We start from the raw sequence: 6,525 nt of genomic DNA on the forward strand, positions 1-6,525 counted from the left end.
TATGTGTGTCTAAGAGTTTCTTTTCCTCTCATCACCCGTTCTGTCAATCCCTGAAGCCTTGTAGAGCAGAAAATTTAGAATTTTACATTTGTTATTGTGTATTACAGTTTGAATATTTATATTCTTCAAAACTCTTAAGTTTATATTCTAATCCCCAGTGTGATGATAATCAGAAGTGAAATCTTTTGTGAAGCATTAATCCATGAAAATACGGCCAATATAAATAAGTGTAGTGGTTTGAATGAGGATGTCCCTCATAGGCTCATATATTTCTATGTTTGGTCCCAAGTTAGTGAAAATGTTTGGGAAGTATTAGGAAGTAATGTCCTTTTGGAATAGGTGTGGTCTTGTTAGAAGAATTATCACTGTGAGTGGGTAGGATTTGAGGTTTCTAAGTCACTTCAGGCCCAGACACTCTCTGTCTGATGCCTGCAGATCAGAATGTAAAGCTCTCAGGTATTGGTCCAATGCTCTGTCTTCAGGTTATCATGCTTCCTAACATGATGCTAATGTACTAATATTGCATGATATTTGATCACACTGCAAATCTTGAGATTTTTTTTATCTACTGGAAAAAATCTTTTAAGTTGTGGTGTGGTTCAGCCTTAGAATACACCTTTAATCAAAGAGTTTACTGCTTGAATATCATAAAAAGGATTAAATAAAGTCAACCATAAGTCAAGAGGCAAAGCAAGCAACCAGGTGACAGGAAGAGAACAAAAGATTGTTAAGAAAGAAACAGAAAAGGACTGAAGCACCCACACTTTGGTCTTTCTTTTTCTTGGGCTTCATGTGATATGAGTTATGTTTTGGGTATTGTGAGATTTGGGCCTAATATCCACTTATCAATGAGTGCATATCATGTGCGTTCTTTGGTGATTGGGTTACCTCACTCTGGATGACATTTTCTAGTTCCATCCATTTGCCTAAAAATTTTATGAATTCATTGTTTTCAATAGCTGGGTAATACTCCATTGTGTAAATGTACCACATTTTCTGTATCCATTCCTCTGTTGAAGGACATCTGGGTTCTTTTCAGCTTCTGGCTATTACAAATGAGGCTGCTATGAACATAGTGGAGCATTTGTCCTTGTTGTATATTGGAGCATCTTTTGGGTATATCCACAGGAGTGGTATCAGGGCTGCTTAGCAAGAACATGACATGGGCCAAGGACAAGAAAATGGGCTGCTTGGCAGGAATATGATATTGGCCAAGGACAAGGAAGTAGGCTACAGGCAGGAATCTGACATCAGACTAGAACAAAGGAGTAATCTCAAGCAGAACTCTAAATATTAGGCTAGAACAAAGAAGTAATTTCAGACAGGAATCTAAATTTTAGGCTAGAACAAGGAAGTAGGCTTTAGACATGAAAATGACCTTGGGCTAGGACAGGGAATTAGGCTCAGATATTTTGGTAATTCTGATAAGCCATTAGAAACAGTGATCACATAATTGGGTTTAATGCCTTGATTTCTTTGACTATTTGTGTTTATTGTCTTGCTTGTTCCTTGACTATTTGCATCTATTGTATTGCAAGACCCTCAACCTAGAACTGACCTTAATACATGCATGTAATCAAAATTGTATACTAGCATAAAGAAATTGTATACTAGCATAAAGAAGGAGAGGGGAATGGATAGGGATTCTAAGGAGGGGAAATAGGAAAAGGCGATGATGTCTGTATTGTAAATAAATAAAATATCAAATAAAAATTAAGAAAGAAAAGGAAACAGAGAATAAGAGGGAGTCAGGAAGATGGATATAGACGCAAACAGGAAGTAAAAGGGAAGGACATTTGGTTTGAGGAAAACTTTTAGAAATTGCATGAGAGAGGCATATTCTTTCTGGGGTGTCAGTAGATGAGGAAACTCAGGTGATGGCTTTCTCTGCTTCTCTGGTTTAGCAGACTTTCACTCAGGTATATGACTTCTGAATCTTCATCAGTAAAATTAAATGATTGAGATTTTGTTAAAAAACAAAAACAAATAGAAACAACAACAAAACAGAACAAACTGGACCTCTGAAACTGTAACCAAGTCCCAAAATTAAAAACTTTCTTTTAAGAGTGTTTTTGGCCATGGCTTCTCCTCATAGCAATAGTAACAATAACTAAGATAGATGTTGATACCAGGAACTGTGTCATTCTTGTGATCATGGTGTTGTTTACCAAATATAGAAAATATTAGGAATTTGGACTACAAAAGTAGTTGAAACCTTTAAGTGGACTTAATGGCTCTAGTAGGAGCATTGAAGAATAAAATTGAAGACAATTCTTGTGAAATTTTGGCCAAAATGTTGCTGATTTTTGCAATTGTCCTAAATATGTTAGAGGCTAAACTGAAGAGTTTAAGATCAATGTCACTGGCAGGAGAGTATTCAAGAAAGCTTAGCATTGACTGTGTCATTGTTGTTGTTGTTGTTGCTGTTGTTGTTGTTGTTGTTGTTGTATCATACAGTAGTAGAAGGGGGAGTAACTTCATGCACATATAAAATTAAAAGGAACAAGAGTGGAAAAGATAAATACAAAATGTGAATTTTGAGGATAAAAAGGAAGCCAAGAAATATAATTGGATCCAAGCTCTGTGCTCCAGTAGGTGAGAAGCTTAAAGAAAGTCCTGAAACTGAATTGAATAAAAGGGTAGTAACTTTAAGGTAAGATTGAACCCAACTTAGCTTCTAATCCATGAAAATAAATTAAAGGAAGAGCATGAGCAGCACTGGAAAACATTAACAACTGAATGCTCACACAAATACAATTCAAGGAGAGGGCCATGGGGACCAAGAAGGGAGCAGAATTTAACTTTGTCCATATGGCTCTGGCTTTAAGGATACTACAATAAAGAAGCTGCAGAAAGTCACTAAGGCCAGGTATGACCAGTAGGACTTTCAGGAGCCAACAAGTAGAAGCTAAGTAGCAGATGATCTTCCTGAGGTAAGGCCCAAGAGAAATCCATTTTTGGATATATCTATCACTAGACATTAGCCTAAATTTTTGAACAGATCTCTGAAAAACAAGGAAGGTGTACTGTCTTGTAGTGATTCCATATAGACAAATAGATGATTTTTTAAATCCTTAATGATAATCCTATAAAAATTCTTACAATTATAGTAATTATGAAACTCTTTTATAATACACTATTATTAAATCCTTTCTGATAGTTAAAACTGCAAATGAGAAATCTGCCAGTCTTTAGTGTTATAAGTTAATTGCTTCTGAGATAGCAACTAGGAATCTACTATTCAGAGCACATTCTAATGGATTTTAAATCCATTAACCAAAGGTTATAAAAAGGGAACTAACAATTTATTATAGGTGCTAAGACATATGATAAAATACTGACTGGATTTATCTATACAAAACTTTACTAATATTTAGTCACAAAATAATATGGTTTTTAATTCTCCGTGAACCTGTAGTTCAGTAAAAGATAATGAATGTTTAGCCAGATAAATACTTCAAATGTATATGCATGTGAACACTCTCTATTGTAAACTCACATTTGAGTTATGATTTGAACTATGTGTAAACTTGTGATGAACTTTTTACCATGTGATCATGTATTCTAAAAAATGTATAAGTGCTGAGGACAAAGAGACCCCTGAACTCAACTGAGGAGAATTTTTAGAGAGAACTCAAGAGAGAACTTTTTAGACAGAACTGAACTCAAGAACTTAGAAGTAAAGGCATAGCATTGGAAATAATGATATTGAGAGTAAGGGCATTATTGTGACATTGGAGCAGAAGGAGAGAGAGATTAGAAGGAGAATATAGAGTGAAATAACTTAGAAGCTATAAGACAACTTAAGAAAACTAAAAGAGCCATATGCAGAATGCTAAGGGAAAGAGAAAAGCAGAAGAAGCTGTAGAGAGCATAAGGAGCATGCAGGCTTCTCCTTACCATAGGACAGAACAGGTACTTTCTTAATAACAATACAGGTTTAGCCTTATTAAAGAGTACAAAGCTTTCTTCCTATAGACTTGGGTTTAATTCATTTAGCAATAAAAGGATAGTAACATTTTCTTTCTCTTTGCAAATAAAGATTGGAGCTCATTTTTTATCCAATAGGAGTAAATTCTTTCTGCACTGGTGCTTGGTCTTTTGCTCCAAATGGTTACATAAATATGGATGTGTGTGTGCCTGTGTGTGCATGTGCTTGTGCGTGTGCCTGTGTGTAATTATGAGAATGTATGTAAGGTGGGCCCAACGATTAGAATGGAAGTGTATAAATACACATGTGTGAATCTGTATATGAATTTGTATGAGTTGATGCTTATTTGCTTATGTAAAAGTTTTTCCTTCTGTTAGTGTGATTCTCTTCTCCTGGTTCAATAGATATTTATTTCTCCAAACTTGCCCCTATCCTGACATGCAAGAGGCATCTGGACAATAGGGGAAAGGCTGTAGCAGTTAGTCCTTTACTTGATACCCTGGTGTTTAACAATGAAGTGCTAAATGCAAGAGACTTCAGTTTCTGGCTTCAAAGAGACTCAGGCAGGTCAGCTGAAGTAGCAAAGTGATTTAGTCTTAGGTAGATATTTTATTATTATACAGCAACCCTAAATATCTTATATGACTAAGTCTTAACCCTGTTGATGCTCTTCCCCTTCTTCTGCCTCAAGAAGAACCAGACAAGGAAAAACAGCTAGAGCTGGCACAGGACAGCCTAGAAGGTTCATTGTATGAAGTTGTGAAAGAGAAGCCTAAACTTCATTGCTAAGACATAATATCTTATAAATTCCAGAACTTTAGAATGCATGCCAAGGAATGTAAAAAAATTTAATTCAACATGTCTGCTCAGGCAACGGATCATACTCACAGACCTTCTAGGACTATGTGATCCAGGAAGAATGACACAAATTTTATCCTTCTTGTGCAAATAAAGACACACCCTTAATATACACCTTGAACCCCAAACAATGAAGGTAAAGTTGATTTATAGAAGGAATCAGCCATGTTTGAAAGTGTTCTCTAATTGAATGGCAGACAAAGTGATGAATCAGAGAACAGATAGGAAAAAGAGGACTTAAAGGAACAGTGAAGAGAAAGGAGTTCAAGAGGAGGAGGAGGATAAGGAGGAGGAGAAAGAAGGGGCAGTTTTACCAGAACAGTTTTACAGATACAGGTTCAGGTATAGAAAAATTAGAGAATGAGAAGGTTTCTGAAGATTAAAATAGATTAGCAGAGTTAGTTTGAGGCTAAGCACAGCAATTCAATCAGAACCCAAGAGAAGCTAGATAGAACTGGCCAGCCCGAGTTCAGAAAGAAATAGAAAGAATGAGCTTATTCATCTGGATAATAAAAGTTACATTTACACAGGAGAGCCACAGGCAAGGTGTGGAGTGTATCATAGTCAGTAGGAGTGACATGAAGAGCCAGCTAATAAACCCTATGCCATCAGACATGGAGTTGCAAGATTTGAAATTTATCCTACTAGGTTTCACATGACTTTGGTCCAGTAATTTCTTGTTATGTTTCCTTTCTTTTCATTTAGAATGGTAATGTATATCTTGTACCATTGTGTGCTTTTAGTATGTAATTTGCATTTTGATTTTCATGAGATTACAGTTAAGATATTACTTTGCATCTCAAAAGAGGCTTTGCACTTTTAAATAAGGTTGAGACTGTGGAAGGTTATAGGTACTTTTTATATTGACCTAAATGCACAATAATATATCTGTAAACATGTCTGAGTTAGAGAGTAAGTCATGGTGGTTTCAGGGAGAATGACCCACAAAGGGTCATGCATTTTATTGCTTGGTCCCAAGTTAGTGAAAATGTTTAGTATAGATTTGGCATTCTGTTGATGTTAAAGATGTGTCACTATGTTACATTGAGATTTTAAAAGCCCATGTCTGACCGAGTATCTGTCTGTCTGTCTGTCTGTCTGTCTGTCTGTCTGTCTGTCTATATCTATCCTTATTGCTTATGGGTCAGGATGGAAAGCTTTCAGATACTGGTCTGTTGTCATGAATGGCTTCTTCTAACCATGATGAGAATGGACTAATAGATCAATCATATAAAAATCAAAACCTTCTAACAATTAAATACTTAAAAAAAATAAGAGTTGTCTTGGAGTTGCTTCACTAAGACAATAGGATTATTAAACTTATCAAAAATAACAACAACTACAACAAACAAATAACATGAAAACCAGAACCTTCCCACTCATCCATTCCCATGAAGTTGGTTCCTGGATGCTGGATAATCCAATTTCATGTATAAAGTTGAATCACTTCAGGCAGTCAATCCACAACTTAATACTAAATATTTCCAACATTGACTTCATAAGTCCCTACTTAATCCAAGAAAAGATCAAGGGCAAACCCAAATGAACTCAGTATAAATGTACAAGAAATTCTTCCTAAAAAGTAGGACCACATTTACACAGACTTTTAAATAGCACAATTGAGCTGAAACCAGAGCTATAGCCTGATAGAGTACTCAAATTTCAAGAAAACAAAGTAAATACATACAGAGATAGATAGATAGATAGATAGATAGATAGATAGATAGATAGATAGA

The sequence above is a fragment of the Grammomys surdaster genome, unplaced genomic scaffold (assembly GCF_004785775.1).
Source record: "Grammomys surdaster isolate TR1022 unplaced genomic scaffold, NIH_TR_1.0 227, whole genome shotgun sequence".
NCBI classification, from domain to species: Eukaryota; Metazoa; Chordata; class Mammalia; order Rodentia; family Muridae; genus Grammomys; species Grammomys surdaster.